Raw genomic sequence first — 18072 nt, 5'->3', positions numbered from 1 at the left:
TTTCCAGTAAAATGTTATAAATATAATTTTGAGTTATAAGTTTTTTGTGTGGAATAAAACATATTTCAATTTTTTATATTCAAAAAGTGAAAAATTACTAATATTTTTTTAAATATTTTTTCCTTGTTATATACTTTCTTAGAGTACATTTGATAATGTTTTTATTTGAAATAGTTTTAATAGAAGTGTTTATAGGAGAATCACCCATCAAGTGTTTATTCTGAAAACACTACAAGTGATTTTCTAACTTTTTCAAAATTTTAAGTGTTTCCTAAATTTTACTAAACACTTAATTTTTTTCAAAAACACTTTTTAACCTAAAAATGCATCTTAAAAGTACTGTCAAACAAACTATTATAATGCGTTTCACAGTATTTTTACTTATAATGTTTTTAGTAGAAGTATTTTCTTCAAGAGTATTTTTAAGATAATTAAGTATTAAGTGTTTCTTTAGAAAATATTATAAGTTATTTTCCAACACTACAAGTGATTTTCCAGAGTTTTAAAAGTGTTTTTGATATTTTGTCAAACGTGTATTTTTTTCAAAAACACTTTTTAGGCCAAAAGAGCTTCCTAGAATCATTGCCAATGGGACTTTTACTTTCTCTTTCATAGTGTCTTTAGGCTTATTTTCTAAAATCTTGAAAACAAGATGTGTGGAGCCATATGTGGGGTTTATCATCCTATTTTCTTTCATTTTTTATATTTCTCCTTATATATAGCATTATCTTTTTCAATCTTCCTTTTATGGGTTACAAAAACTTCATAAAGAAAATGTTGAGATTAATGAAATATAGAAAGCCTTTTTCATTCCTCAATTTTTTAATTATGGGATCAAAGTATAAGCTCTAATTTGAATCCTCTCATACCTGACAGCTTGTTTGATTGATGATCCATCAAATCAAAGTGTCGTTACAATTGCTCTACACCCTTTCTTAAATCCATAGACATGGACTACTTTGATAATCTGATCATCATTCTTCTATTACTACCACTTAATGGAGATACTTATTACAAATCAATGTGTATGGCCTCCAAGACAAAAAAAAACAAATTGGGTTTTATGATAGGCTCAAGCCAATGAAAAAATGATAGAAAAATTATGATTTTGATAGAACCATTTATACCTCTAGAGATGTTTTATTTTATAAGTATACTTTTTGTATCATTATTTTCATGTTTAATTGTCGTTTTACAGCACTGGTGGTAGTTTTCAACTTTAAACTTCATGGGCAGGCAATGAACTATGCTTCAATTTGTCCAATAGTACATATGAAAAAGTGAATCTCAATAATGGACTACACCTAGAGGGGAGGGGAGGAGGGTGAATAGGTGTTGTAGAGCAATTTAAAAAATCTTCTAACAAATATTACCTAACCTTAGACTTTCTCAATGTCAAGAAATTTTTCTTCCAACAACTATTCAACAAAGCATAACATCCATAAGCAAGAAAGTATACACTCTCCTAACAATTTATAAATGCAAATCACATGCAAATGCTTCAACAATCCTCAAAAATAAATCTAAAAAACAATTATCTCTTCAACTCACATCAATTCACTTCATAATATCATTAACCAAAATGAGCAGAAAAATTATTAAGAATATTCTATGGATCATCACACTTATATCACCTCATATTTCTTCCATTCAACATGTATACCCAAGTAATCAATGATATTAAAAACAGAAATTAAATCAAAGTGTAGAGTAAGAGAAAAAGACAATTAACACCGAATTTTAATGTGGAAAACCTCTGAAGAGATCAAAAACCACAGGCCTACCACCGATTGAAAAACTCCACTATGAAGAATAAAAACTGAGTACAAGGTTTTACCTAACTCAAGCCAATAAATCCTTCCCGGACCACTTGACTAGTACCTTCACTTTCAGCTTCTCACCTTCATCTTTCGGAGCACACTTGGAGTCCGCACCAAGTTCAATATCGGCCTCTTCTTGAATCCACACAAGAAGAAAATGAGTTTTTGCACAAATCCAAATAGAATGAGAGATTGAGATATGATTGAAGGAATGAATCAACTCATTTATTACTTAAGAAAATCCATTAAAAACTTGTTTGGAAAACATTAAGAGAAGTGGATTTTCTTTGCAATCAAAACCCCCCAAATTAGGAAAAAAGATGAGAAAATGAAGAACACATGGAGTGGTTGATCTCTCCACATTTTCTACAGTCACTCTACAGAAAAATGAGAGAAAATTGCTTTTTAAAGAGTAAAAAGAAGCCCTTAATTTAATGGCTGAGATTTGATCTAAAAAAATTAGTTGGATCGATCCACCCCTATACTTGGATCGATCCAGAAATAGGGGAATAAAAGTCTTGCACCAAAAACTATTTCTCCCAACTTTCTAACACATTTAAAGATTAAAAATCGGGTTGATTCACATTCAATCACCACACACTCGGCTACATACCTCGACCTCTTAGCAAAGTCTTAATCTTCAAAGTCAGGTAGTCCGAAGAGGAATTGGAAAGCCGAGTTAGGGGACACATAGGAATTTTGTTCGGAATTGCCAACCTAGCTAACACTCACAACATAGGTAACCTCTCTATTTATGCAGAGGTATGCTTATAGCTTCCTACCCATATATCTTTCAAACTCATTTTCTGAAGCACAACCATTGTTTCCACATGCATGAATATCTCTGTGGATTGGGGTGTCAAGCTCTTTCTACTTCAAAAATATAAAAATTGCAATAGTGTGGGGTTACCTGAAGGTAACTGACTTAATTTGTAAAATATGATATTTCTGTGTGGAGTTTGCAAGAAAGGCACCAAAGCAGGTACTTTTATTAGGGCCTTGATAGCATGGATTTGTTGCTCATAAAAATGATATATATATATATATATGACTTGTGCAGGGAAATTAATTTTATAAAGTAGGTGCTGCTTGGTGAATTACCTATGATGAACAGAGTAGAGAAATTGAGGAAGTCGTTTATGTAATTGAAATTTATAGGAACATGGCATGTAATGCTTGTAGAAATATATGCCCCTCGTAATTGAAGATTTTTGTGCACTTACTTGTCTTTGATCTTTGAATTGTAACAGAAGTGTTGATTGACAATGATTCTTTCAACTTGTATACCAATTTGTTAGGGCTAAAGTTTTTGGATGAAATCCTAATGCGATTGAACTTAAGGTTAATATTAGTCACACCCCCTGATATGATCCCAGTTTGGGTTGCGATTTGGGGAAAGCTTTTTCTCAAACATGTGATTGCTAGGATTATCTACAACATAATCCTCATTGGGTAAAAAGGTAAAAAAGAGAGACTGGATGAGCCGCTCATGTTTAATTATAATGGTAATTAACCAAAAATTTCAAGATCCTTATTCTAGGAACCAACCATGTTTCCAGCTTCATACAGATCTGTATAAGTTGCATTTCCTTCAACAAAGAATCCAAAATAGACCGTAGTCAGCAAAATGAAAGGGATTATTCAAGTGCTATCTCAAAATCATCATAGTAGAAAATATAAAACAATGAGGAAAAAATGTATTAAAAATTAATATAATGTCATGTTTGCTTGATTTTGTTTCATAGGGTGTGGAGGACAGAAGATGAAGCACTTGAAGATGACCACACTCTACAAATGAACAGTGGTGGCATTTCAACTACCACTTGCCCAACCTCTTTCCCCAGCAATTTCAGAAACATTATATTTATCCAAAACTTAATGCAGGTGAGACAGACAACATAACATGCATAAAACACAGGCTGATTTTGCCACAATGGCTGCCCATCGAGATGGTTTGATCGGAAAAATTACCCTCTATTTCCAACAACAAAATTTCCTCTAGAAAAAAACACTATTCTAAACTAACACGCCGGATCTTACATACAAAGTTGGGTGTTGGAAGATCAAGATGATTTCCTGCATCTGATTTTAAAAAATCCTTCAGCTGATCTCTTGGAGTTGAAAGGCATGAGTGGAATGCAGCTAGGATTGGAGGGATCGACATTGATAAAGTAGAAAGTACATTACTCAAATACTCGATGTTAGTTGATAGCTGTTGTGCTCCACGATCTGTTATGTATTGAATCCCTCACAATTATTCCATGTAAAGAGCAATAGCTATTGGAAAATTTTTATATGGGCTAACATTAATTGAATAATTTGTATTTGCAAAAACGGGTTAATGGATAGTCTATTATATAATGAGCTCAATTAACTAGTGATCACAGTTTGGATTGGGTTTTGCATCTTTTGAGTAGAAGCTCAGTTGAGTGGCAAGTGTGGGCTATGGGTCTCATTGAAGCCTATTATGGGAGGACCCAATGAGAACTCAATATTGAGTTATGCTAAGTCCCCTCTCTAATCTAGATAAAGGGTCTTTCTGTTTTCCCATAGAGCTACTATAGTTGTTATCAAGATTATAGAGAGGAAGACTTGGTTATAACAATCAATCACTTTTATTTTGTGATGGCTCAAACAGGTATGTTCTTTATAGCGATTTTCTATTGTTAGTATCATTTAATCATGTGTGATTAATTTATGTGATTATGTAAATATTCTACATGTGGTATCAGAGCCAGATTTACATGATTTATGATATACAATTAGAAATCAAAAATAAAATTTTTAGTTTCTTATTTTATTTTATTTTCGGAGCCAAATCTGTGATCCATGACTATGTATGGTTTTTTGGTTTTTTTTTTTTATTGTAAAACTTTAGGCCTTTTTTTTCCTCTTGTCACAAGTTTCAAATTGATGTATCATATGTGCAATTTCGTTGTTTAAATTAGGAGTAATTAAGTTTTTCAATTTTCGGAATTTTCTTGTTTAAAGATTCAAGAAAAAATTTATTTGTTCAAATTATTGTGTTTTACTCAAATTAAACTCTTAGATTTTGTTGTTTCATATATTATAATTGATATGTGGCATCAATTTCGATTTTTTGGCTCAATTTGGTGAAAATTGAGAATTCGAAAATATGGGTATGAACCCTAGAAAATTCGTTTTATATTTTTTTTAAAGATTGAGCAAGATTGAGAAGTTTTTTGTTTAATTAATTATTGTAGAGAGATTTCTTATATTGTTAAGGTAAAAATACATGTAAAATGAGGCCGAAATAGGTGTTAAAATAAAATTTTTCGATCTTGGCTATGGAGGTATAAAAACCGAATTTTGTTAATCAATTATGGAGATCTTTAAGTTGGTTTTTTTTTTTTTTTTTTTTTTTTTTTTTTTTTTTATGATTAAATGACTTAGAATTGTTAGAAACAACCTAAAGTTTAAAACCCCTCAAGATCCTGATCAAAAAACCTTTTTTTTTTCAATTGTTTGTAATCCGGGTAGCAACCGAGTCATTTGATCCGAATTGCAGATTTTTTGACCCGCTGCTGGAGGTTGAAGATGACCTCCAGCACATGCCACACGTACCACATGTGCCGCACGTTCCTCATTCGCGGGTCAAGTGTGTGAGGCGCGTGTAATCTCATCCATTGTCCGTTTTGAGCCTCGTTTTTCCTATGTGCTCGTTTTTTTGTCATCTATTTTTTTGAATATATAATTTTATTTTTGGGGGGTCAAAAATATTTATTAAATAATTATTACTTATTTTTGTGTTTTAATTAGCTTAAAATTATTCTTTGGTATAGTTTTCTATTGAGAATTTACAAAAAATTATGCTAATATATATGGAATAGGAGTGTAGTACTCACTCCCTCTAGATTGAAACTTTTTCAAGCATTCTCTCCTACTTGGTCTAAATCACATAAACTAATTAAATAATTAGTTTAAAGTGTAATAAAAAAAAAATTGTTGTTCAAATTCTTGTAACTATAATTGATCATTGAAAGTACATTTTGTGACGTACTTCATCTTGTTTGATCATATGCATATATATCGCTAATATGCATTATTGTTGTTGGGCAATATTGTTTTTTAATTTACCTAATTTTGGAACGTTGCATGTGAATTGTTGAGGTTGTTTCACCCAAGTGATTTAACCATCAAAATTTGCAAGTTTATAAGTTCCTATTTTGTTGATGGGGAAAATTTTAGATTAATTTGTACAATCGTCTGCCCAAATGAGGTTATTGTGCAAATTAATTTAACAACATGAAGATATTGAATGAGATAAATAATTTGATAAATTTATTTGCCCAAAGGAAATAAATTTTAATGAATTATTTATTGAACTTCATGCTTAGAGAATAGTTGTTTATTGTGGACTCTGCCCAAATGGAAGTTTATGATAATACAATTGATTTTTGTATTGTATTGCTTATGCTTATTTAAGCATTTTACCTATTGCCCATAATTGATCTAGTTGTAAATTTTTGTCAATCAGTTTCTTTTGTTGTGAACAACAATAATACTACAATTAAAATTCTAAGTGGGTCGAACTATAAGAGATGGAGACCAAACATAGAGTTTGTTTTAGGAATGATGGACTTAGACATGGCTCTACGTGAAGATGAACCCCCTAAGCCTACTAATGAAAACACTGAAGCTATGAGAGCTCATTATGTGAAATGGGAAAGATCGAACCGTTTAAGTCTCATTTCAATCAAGAGGTCCATTGTTGAGCATCTCCTTGGAGGAATACCTGAGAGCAACAATGCTAAGGAATTTCTCGTTGCTGTGACAAATAGATATCATACATCTAACAATGCCGAAGTTGGGTATTTTATGGATGAATTGATGAATATGAGGTATAATGATATGAAAGGGGTTCATGAGTATATCCTAAAAATGGTGCATCTTCAGGCTAGATTGAAAGTACTAGACATTCCCATTCCCGATAAGTTTATTGTTCATCAAGCCTTCAATACGCTACTATCTTTTTTCATCCAAATCAAGATCGCATACAACACCTTGAATCAGTCTTGGGGTGTGAATGACCTGATCACTAAGTGTGTGGCGAGGAAGAAAAATTGAAAAGAGAAAAGAATGAATCTACTCATCTCGTTGCTCTTGGAAAACCGAATAATCAGAAGAGAGTTGAAAAGGCTAGAAAGCCCAACTTCCATAGTAGAAAAGCAAGAATTTCAAGAAGAGTGGGAGTGAGAAGCAGAAGAATGGAAATGCCAAGAACACGAACCTTAAGTGCTATCACTACAATAAAAAAAGTCACAAGAGGGTTGATTGCTTGAAGTTTAAGAATTGGCTAGAAAAGAAAAAGAAGGAACAGGGTATGTTATCTGCCTATGTATGTTTTGAATCTAATTTAGTTAATGTTCCTTTAGATTCATGGTGGCTTGACAGTGATGCTACTGTTCATATTGCAACTTCTTTACAAGGGATAAGAAATCTAAGGAAGCCAAGTGAAAAAGAGTCAAAGCTTAAAGTTGGCAGTGACATTGGGATTGATGTTGAGCATATTGAGATTGTTGTTCTAGAATTAGATTCTGGTTTTCAGCTTGTTTTGGACAATGTTTTTTGTGTTCCTTCGTTTAGAAGGAATTTAATTTCTCTTTTAGTACTTGACAAAACTGGATATAGTTTCACTTTTGCAAATAAAAGAGTTGAGGTGATTTATGACTCTAAAGTGATTGGCAATTGTGCTTTGTCTGACGGGCTTTAGAGATTGACGTTATTATCTGCTTGTTCTTACAATGTTGAAAACAACGTTGCTAAAATACCTTTGACCAATGAAATATCTTCATTGTTATGGCATAAGCGTTTGAGGCACATTTCTAAAGGAGTAGAATGCTTAATTAGTTCTAGGATTCTTCCTCACCTTGATTCTGATGACTTATAAATTTGTGTTGATTGTGTGAAAGGAAAATCGACAAAGACTAAGAAAAAAAGTGCAACTCGTAGTCAAAATTTGTTGGAAATTGTTCATACAGACATTAGTGGGCCTTACTCCACTACCTTGTGTGGCAACAAGTACTTCATTACATTCATTGATGATTTTTCCCGGTATGGTTATGTATATTTGATCAAAGAAAAGACAAATGCTCTTGAAATGTTCAAAGTTTTCCGAATTGAAGTTGAGAAACAATTGGGGAAATTCATCAAGATTGTAAGATCTGATCGAGGTGGTGAGTATTATGGGAAGCATGGTGACGCTGGACAACAAAAGGGACTTTTTGTAAGGTACTTACAAGATAATGGTATTGTTGCTTAGTATACTATGCCTGGTAGTCCTGAACAGAATGACATGGCAGAAAGGCGCAACCACACTCTTATGGAAATGAAGAGGAGCATGATGAGTAGATCAAATTTGCCAGAATAATTATGGGGTGAAGCCATTAAAACAACAACCTACATTCTGAACCGTGTTCCTAGTAAGTCTGTGCCTAAAACACCGTTTGAACTATGGACAGGTAGAAAACCTAGTTTGAATTATTTTAAAGTATGAGGATGTCCAGCTGAGGTGAAAATCTATGATCCTTCTTTAAAGAAGACAGATTCGAGAACTACTAGGTGCTACTTTATTGGGTATCCTAGTCACTCAAAAGGATACAAGGATACAAGTTTTATTGTTCGACTCATGGCCCTAGAGTTGTTGAGTCTCAAGTGGCAAAGTTTTTAGAGTTGGATGTTGTTGATAGTATACCCTCTCAATCCAATGAAAGAGTGGAACCCATGGATGTTATTTCTTTACCTTTGCCAGTCTCAGACGTTAATCTTGATGTTGGAGCTTTTGATTCTAGGATTCAGCAAGGAGTTGCTACTGTCAATTTCCCCACTATCAAAATAACCCCTATTGTAAATGAGATTCCTCCTGTGGAAATGAGGAGATCGCAAAGAACTAAAAGGCTTGCCTTATCTAATGATTGTTATGTTTACCTTGGAAAGGGAGAGTATGACATTGGAAAAGAAGTGGACTCTACTACTTATCGTGAAGTTCTTAGTAGTGATAAGGCAAATGAATGGCCGATTGCCATGAGAGATGAAATGTAGTCTATGTCAGACAATGATGTTTGGGAACTTGTTGATCTTCCAAAAGGATATAAACCCATTGGATGCAAATGGGTATTCAAGACCAAAAGAGACAACAAAGGAAATGTTGAAAGATACAAGGCTCGATTGGTTGCTAAAGGGTATACACAACGAGAGGGCATTGATTTCACAAAGACTTTCTCACCAATCTCTACCAAAGATTCCTTTAGGCTAATTAAGGCGTTGGTAGCTCATTTTGACTTAGAGCTTCATTAGATGGATGTCAAGACAACTTTTCTCAATGGTGATTGAGTGAGGAGGTCTACATGTCACAACCCGAAGGATTTAAGGAAAATGGGAAAGATAACATGGTATGCAGATTGAAAAGGTCAATTTATGGTTTCAAGTAAGCTTCTCGTCAGTGGTACTTGAAATTTAACAAAATTGTGATGTCTTTTGGTTTTTTAGAGAACAAGTTTGATCAGTGTGTTTACATGAAAGTCAATGGGAGCAAGTAAATTTCCATGGTTCTCTATATCAATGACATTCTACTTGCTAGTAGCGATGTGAATCTCTTGAATGATACCAAGTGTATTTTGTCTGCTAATTTTAACATGAAGGATCTCGGAGAAGCATCTTTTGTGTTGGGTATTGGGATTTATCGTGATAGATCTCGAAACCTCCTTGGGCTATCTCAGAGAGCCTATATCAATCGTGTGCTTAAAAGATTCAATATGCAGACGTGCAAAGCTGGTGGTGTACCTATTGTGAAGGGAGATAAACTCAATAATGAATAGTATCCAAAGAATGATTTGGAAAAGGATGCCATGAAGACTATTCCTTATGCTTGTGCCATTGGTAGCCTGATGTATGCACAAGTATGTACGAGACCTAATATCGCCTTCATTATTAATGTTCTTTGTAGATATTTATCGAACCCTGGACATGATCATTGGGTTGCTACAAAAAAAGTCATGAGATATCTACAAAGAACGAAGGATTTTATGCTTGTGTATAGGAGGGTGGATAATCTCGAGGTAGTTGGATACTCAGATTCTGATTTTGGCGGTTGTTATGATGATCGCAAATCTACTCCAGGATACATTTTTATGTTAGTTGGTGGAGCCATTTCATGGAAAAGTGTCAAATAGAGCCTAATTGCATCCTCGACCATGTATGCTGAGTTTGTAGCTTGTTATGGTGCATCATCTCAAGCTATTTGGCTAAGAAATTTGATTTCAGAGTTGCTAGTTGTGGATTCCATCTTTCGACCCATTGTGATTTATTGTGACAATAATGCAGCTGTGTTCTACTCCAAGAACAATAAGATCAGTACGGGTTCTAAGCATATGGAAATCAAGTACCTTACAGTCAAGGACTTAGTGAAGAAATGAGATATTGTGATTGAGCACATAAGAACTGAGTCCATGCTAATTGATTCTCTAACCAAAGGTTTAAAGCCCATAACGTTCAAGGAACATGTTGTGAATATGGGTGTCATTAAGTCTTTTGATTCTTTGGTTTAGTGGGAGTTTTTGTGATTTTCCTTATTTCAATTATTGTTATGCAACTTGCAAAATTAATTTTTTTTTATTATGATCATCATTATTAAGTATTATATTATAGCATGTTGTAATTGAATTACATACACCATGGTATCTTAAGATATTGAACCTTGAGAATTACAGTTATAAACTATTGGATGTCACAAAAACCACTATTTTGAGTTCTTATGCTACATTGTTGGTGACATATGACTTGTTAAAGTCAAGCAATTTCATATTGTTTAGAAATTGCAACAATTTCATTTTGTTGAGAAATTGCAATTACAATTTCATTTTGCTAGTAAATTGTAATGAGGATTGATAAGAAACAATGCATATAGATGATGATCACATGTTGGCATTGATTTTTACTACACTACTGGGTTTACGATCCATGTCGATATGGTTATAAATATTTGTGACTATAAGGGGCATTATGTTTGTTGAGATTAACATATAGACCATCATAGTCCAATATTAAGACCATGTTGGACTGGATAAGTTTGTCAAGATGCTACTTATAGACAATCATTTCTTAAAAAAAAAAAAAAAAAAAAGGGTGTGGCCACACAAAATAAACTTTTCTGTACTTTACTCGAGAGTCTTATTTTCAAAATGAATTTAATGAATCCTCAAAAAACAATTAATGTAACCCAAGTGGGAGAATGTTAGAAAATTTTTATATAGGTTAACATTAATTAAATAATTTGTATTTGCAAAAACGGGTTAATGGATAGTCTATTATATAATGAGCTCAATTAACTAGTGATCACATTTTGGATTGGGTTTTGCATCTTTTGAGTAGAAACTCAGTTGAGTGGCAAGTGTAGGCTATGGGTCTCATTGAAGCCCATTATGGGAGGGCCTAATGAGAACCCAATATTGAGTTATGCTAAGTCCCTTCTCTAATCTAGATAAAGGGTCTTTCTGTTTTCCCATAAAGCCACCATAACTGTTATCAAGATCATAGAGAGGAAGACTTGGTTACAACAATCAATCACTTTTATTTTGTGATGGCTCAAACTAGTAAGTTCTTTATAGTGATTTTCTATTGTTAGTATCATTTAATCATGTATGATTAATTTATGTGATTATGTAAATATTCAACAGTAGCACCCTCAGCAACCTTTGTTACAGAAGGTATCATTAGACAAAGCATACACAAAATTTTCCGCTCATTTGAGAAAATAAATGATAAGTGAATTTAATTGATTTGTGTCTCAAGTACCAAAAGTGGGCACTTGGCACAAGCTTGCTAGGGTAGGAAACATCTGATCATTCAAAACTAGGGTCAATTTCACTCATACCTCCTGAGGTTTAGTGTAAATACATCAAATCACCATGAGTTTCAAATTCCGTCAATTAACACCTCTATAAATGTATTTCATCTATAAAATTTATTTTTCAATGGTTAGATACATGCTCCTAATCCTTTTTTTTTTTTTTTTGTTAAGTAAAAAATATATAAGAGAGATACATGCACCTAAAATCTTTTTATTTAAATCTTTCTACAAAATAAATTTATAAAATGAATACATCTATAGGGGTGCTAATCAACGAAATTAGAAATTATTGGTGACTTAATGTGATGCAAGTAAAATTAACCCTTCAAAACCATTATCCTAAATTCAACAAGTGGGTTGTTGGGTGTCTAATTTTTTTAGAAAACCAAATGCACAAAAAATTGAATGGTTCATGGCTTTTCATTTAAGGTACAGGTTGGTTACCTTGAACATCCATTCGGTTGCAAAGAACTGAGCTTCATCAGCATTGGGATCACTGCTAGAAATGCCCTCAGCAAGTGGCTCCAACTGTTTGAGGCAAAGTAAGAAGATATTCACCAACACTGGTCACATAGGCCTGAGGGTATGCATTGAAGCAAGGAAGATGAAAAGCACTTGGTTCCTCTACAGCAGACCAGATGGGCAAATGGGATACATCACTGAGGCGCTGCCGTACTTCGGATATGAGGACATCATAAACAAGTTCATTCACTGTGTCTGCAAATGCTGCAACCCTCTGAGATGCAAGTGGAAGTGCAAGAAACAAAGTGTCACAGAGAGAGAGAGAGAGAGAGAGTTAAGGCAGGCAGCCATTGATGAGCTAAAAGCAAAAAACAGAAATTCAGTAGTATTGTTGAAATATGATGAATGAAGAAGTTCTTATTAAATGGGATTTAGTTAATCAACAACAGTAATTGCCTTAAAAAATCTTAAGCTCAGAATTCTTTTGACTTCAATTGAACTTGACTTTTATTTTCTTGGACTGATCTGTTGGTCATTACCAACTGAACCAAGATATAATGGTAAAATCTTCCATATGAAAATTTTGGCGCCTGAGCTACTACCCTTCAGTTCCCAGGGAAACTAAACATCAGTTACTGAGGTATTTGAAACTAAACCCAGAAAGAATAGATTAAATAAGAAAAACAACCTATATTTTTGTATAAAAAATAATAGATATTAGCAGATTACAGCAACTTAATTGCATCAGGTCACTGTTAATTTTAACAATAAATGTGTGCTATATTCTATCATATTTCTAAGCTATCTTGTCAGCTTAGCTGCACAACAATTCAGGACCCAGCATTATGTGGGATGCATGTTTGCCCTTAGCTTACAGATGAGAATTGGTAACATATGGCTTCCAAAATAAAGTTAGGGCCCTTGAGCTTCCTTTTTCTTTTCCTTTATTTTTTCCTTTTTGTTTGTTTTATTTATTTATTTGTGTGCTATTTTTTTTTTTTTTTGCAAAGAAAAGAGATGAAATAAAAAGGACATAGACACAGAAGAACACTGACAACACAAAAAAAGGGCAAACAAAGAGGAAAAAAATCACCTAACAATTAAATACAATAATGAACAATTTGCCAGCTCCAGAGATGCCCTTGACCACCACTCCATAAGGGACTGGATGAAACTTCTTTCAATTTTTGATAACTACATAGTATATCATGAAGAAAAAATTAAGAGAAAAGGAGGAGGAGAAGGCATACAGAAGTAAAGAGCTCTGAAAAATGATGTGTTCAAAAGAAAAGCCTTGAACACATTTTAAATAGAATCCTCAATAACTCCAAAAAGAGATGATTGAACCAAATTCTAAAGACCAAAGACTTTAATTACTGTTAAATTTAGCCCTTGAATAAAACAAATTCTAACCATCAATCAAAAACTACACAAGAATTAAAAGACTAAAATCCCTTACTATCACAGTGACAGGAGTATAAGATACAGTAGCATGAAAGAATACCCACCATTGTTTACCATACTAACAGAACATTGGGTAAAACTAAACTTTCTTGCCGAACAGTATTGACTGCCTAACTCAAAACTAACTATTAAACTACCTAAGCCTACTCTGAAATGGATTTTGATGCTTCCAATATAAAGAATATCCCCAAAGACCAATTTGCCTCTTTCCTATTAACAAGCTCCATATGATCAATGTTTTCGACAGTTTATTCTTTCATTTTTCTTTTGTTGGATTCAGAGTGTAGGATATCACTATCAAGATTATGCCCAACTTAAAAATAGGACTTGGTGTTTCCACTGTCATATTCAGCAATACCTAATGTTGTCCTATCTTCTAGCGGTTGGTGTTTCTGCTGTCATATTCAGAAATACGTAATGTGTGTGTGTATGTGAGACAGAGAGATTGAGAGAGAGAGAGAGAGAGAGAACGGAAAAAGGAAATGCACAAATATTGGTTTCATTCACCTGATCTAAAAGATTGAAGAGTCTCCGAGCCTTCTGCGGAACATCAACCAGCTGCACAGATGCCACATCCAAGGCAGCCCTTCCAACCATAGACTATTCTCCATTCCCATCATTACTGGCTACATGTGACTGATTTTGGTCCAAATTTGAGCCAAACACTGAAAGGGACAAACTTGTGCTCAGTCTAGCAAGAGTGGTCTTCAAGGAAGCTTCAAAGACTGCGGATCTGCTTGTCAGACAATCTGCAACTGTGAGGATCTGCAATGCACCTTGGACAATAGACAACTCTTCCTCATTTGATATCAAGTCTACTTTGCGTGCATTATGATTTCCTTCTTTGTACCACCACCATCACCAGTATCTACTCCACATACAGCTCTCAATGATTTAAGGGTCTCTTAAGGGTAGAAATGTACTGTAACACTATGTCATCTATTGCTAGAATTAGTTCATCTATCTCAGAACCACCAGTAAAACTGATGCACCTCTCTACAGCCTCATCAAGGAACAGAATGACTTGGGGAATAGACTTCTACATCCTTTTAACCGTTTCATTGGGTTCAATCCTATTGTAGTATGTGGATCATATTATGAAAAAACATAAGGAGAAAAATGGGCAAATGCTGGAGCGAAGTGAAGTGGAATGGAGTGGAGCGATAACATTTGCCATTTAGGCTTGTACTTCTTTTGTTGTGGGGTAAATCATAGCTTGGGGAGTGCGGTTCAAGGGTATTTTTGGATTTTTCATTCCTAAGAATTAATATAAATACCCTTTTATATAACCTTAATTAGATACACAGTGAAAATCCTCTTTCCCTGTTCCCGTGGACATAGGCAATTAGTCGAACCACGTTAAATCTTCGTGTTCTTCTTTCTCGTTTTTCTAATTTTCGCCATTAATTGTTGCATGGATTCCAACAAATCCCCTGGGCTCCCACACCACACAAAACGGCTCCTCTTAGATCTACACCAGCAATTTCAGAAGAAAGTATGACACATTCCATCTGTCCATACCTAGAACACGGGTAAAATCATTGGTTATCTAAAGAAACACACATGCTCCAATTAGTAATGATGAAAAAGAAAGAAATGCAGATTAAACATGAATTAGAAGCAAGAACAGAAATAGTGACCTTATCCATCCCAGTTCCCATACTGGTCATCCTTACTCTAACTGAACAGTTAGACAGTTTGTCCAACTGCAAACCAGATATGTTCCTAAAAGAAGATTAAATTGCAGCACCAACAGCCAGACCATTGAAACAACTCAGCTCAACTGGTTCTCACAAACCAACTGGATCTCTGCATCTACAGTAAATGACCATATACAACGATAACATGACCCCAATTTCCATGACAAAGAACCCTGTTTTTCATGGAAGAATGAAGCACATTGAACTTCATCATCATTTTATTCGAGATCATGTTGCTGCAAAGGGTATGATTGTAGTCAAGTATTGTTCTTCAAAACAAATGTAGGAGGAAAGGGAGGCCATGCCCCCTCTCCCTAGTGAAAAACCAGAGGAGAAGCGCCTAAGGTACACAAGAATTTCATACCTATGTACCATTTTCTCGTCTCACTTGCAAGTCAACCATCTGAGGGCCATTGGCCAATAGTCTTGACTTGTTTACTTGATTTTTATCCTAATTTCCCATTTGTTTCTCATGAGATTAAGTTGAAACTTACGAGCATTTCTTTTCTCCCATACTCAATTTTATTTCTGGAAAGAACTACGCATTTGCTCTTGTTTGTTTTGCCAATCTAAGTGAAGTGAAAGAATGTAATGCTATTACTCCATGGGAAGAATTTTGGTTTTATTCCAGCAGTATATGAGCACGTTGGTTGAAATGTGAAGGCCAAGAGCAATACACCATGGATTTATCTCGGACAGATGAGTCCAGTATTATGTAGTATGTTATATGAGAGGAAAGGAAGATGATTCAAGTCAATGATTGCATTCATATCAGCATGTATTGGACAGCTAAAGCCTGGGAAAAATACCTCTGTTGCGCACCATTGATGTATAGATATGTTCATTTAGGGATATTATTTGGATTCTCATTAATCTCAGGTTTTTATATTTTCTCAATTTGAATATCTGCTTTGTGAACTTTGTAAACCATTTTTAGTCTTAAAGCCTGAAATTCCTCAACCCCAAGCAATGAAGATTTTAGGTCCACTAGTCAGTCAAATCTACTATACAAAGACCATTTCAAGAATTCTGTTAACTGGCTTCAGGTAATGCAGTAATTACTTAAGAGACTATTGAATTCAGACAGCTACAACAAAGCAAGGGTAAATCTTCATCTCTTAGGAAATCTTTCCTCAAACCAAACATGCTTGAAGCACATATAGTCAGATGCCTCTCCAAGAAAAGGTTCCTTGAAGGAAAATTTAGATGTATAACAGTGTAAATGAGTCTTCCCAGGAGAGCATCTTTGGTCTTGCCTCAAATTTTCACAAAAAAGAGGAGAATTAGTTCAGTTTGTGAAGGTCTTTTTAGAGTATGGGTGGTGGAAAGCTAACCATCTTCCCAACTCTGACTAAATCTGCAGTGTCCCTGCATAGTTGTGGACTTCCCTTCAGCCTTTTCTGCTCTCTTAGTCCTCTTGCCAGAACACTATGGTAGGAATCCAATAAAGATAAAAGAGATGGCAAGTGGGAATTAGGGCTGATAGAATTAACATTTGGACTAATTGATGATACTGAAACCATCCCACCTTTTTCAAATCTTCGGTCTTGTACCTTGTGAACAGGATAATCATATGAGAAGATGGCCTGATTAGGTCTTCAACCAAAAGGGCTTTTATTGATTCCCTTGGCTGAACCAGTTCATTCAACCAAAAACTTCTTATCCATACAGTTCCAGGATGGGTAAGTGTGGCAGCATTCCAAAGTATAAGCTTGAGAGAACGGTTCAAGAGAGAGGTGGATTTACCCATGGCTTGGTGACTTTGTCATAGTGAACAAGAAGAAGAGGTGCACTTTTGACTTGGGTTCTCCAGTTCCTTCTTTTGACTAAACCCTCATGGGTGGAGAAAATAAGAACTTACTCCTGTTTATGAGATAACATTCATTAACATCTAAGCCATTCTTTATGCTCTATGGATATGTAGGACCATAGGAATAAAGCTGGTTTTCCAATGTCAGCACTTTTGGCAGAGGCCAATGACCCTTTTAATGATTTTCTGCAAATCAATGAAGTGGTTGAAAGTAGAAAATTTGAACACTCAAATGCTTCTAGTCAAACATCTCATTGTTTCTGAGAGGTTTAAAGGACAAAACTGGTACCATTATATCATCTCTCATGGTATATTAATTAAACATACAAGGTAAGGTGATTCAACTGAGCTGGGATTGGGCTTCTTCGGTATGGTGCTTCATCAAATGATATACCATATTCAAAATATTAAGTGCTTGCTACAATCAGGTACCATTTTAATTTTATTACTTCGCTGTCTGATAGTCTTATTGCAGGACAATGCCAGATATAACTTGGGAAGAACTGCTTCGATCCATAATAGCGGCAGTTCAATCAAGAGCTATTTGTCTTATCAAGCTATCAGAATCCAAGAAACTCCATTTCAATCTCAGGAAGAATGAGGAAAAGAAAGCAAAATGCTGGAAGGTACTTCAAAGTGATCCTTTTCTCACATCATTTTCAGCATTAATTCTCTGGGCAGGCACCATATATATGGTCACAGCTTGATTAAGAGAACAAGCCATTTCAGCATTATGGCTCCTGATCCTAACTTTCTCAATGAATTTCACATAAGCTAGAACAAAGGAAGAATTACAAGGCCAAGAAACTGAATCAAACATCTTGTCTCAAAGGGCATCAGTGCATAATATCCATTCAACATGAACATACTTGGTATCAGATTATGAGCATATATACTTGGTATTAGAAAGATTTGGAGGCCATAAACAGTTTGCATCACCATCAACAT

General features: G+C 34.5%; 1 pseudogene; it reads right to left on the bottom strand.

The window, feature by feature from the left end:
* Positions 1-3831: 3831 nt before the first annotated feature.
* Positions 3832-17064, bottom strand: LOC117913206 (annotated as a pseudogene).
* Between the last annotated feature and the right edge of the window lie 1008 nt (positions 17065-18072).

This window comes from Vitis riparia, chromosome 4 (genome assembly GCF_004353265.1).
Source record: "Vitis riparia cultivar Riparia Gloire de Montpellier isolate 1030 chromosome 4, EGFV_Vit.rip_1.0, whole genome shotgun sequence".
Taxonomy (NCBI): Eukaryota; Viridiplantae; Streptophyta; class Magnoliopsida; order Vitales; family Vitaceae; genus Vitis; species Vitis riparia.
Note: the sequence above shows the minus strand (reverse complement) of the source record. Positions and strands in the feature narration are given on the sequence as shown.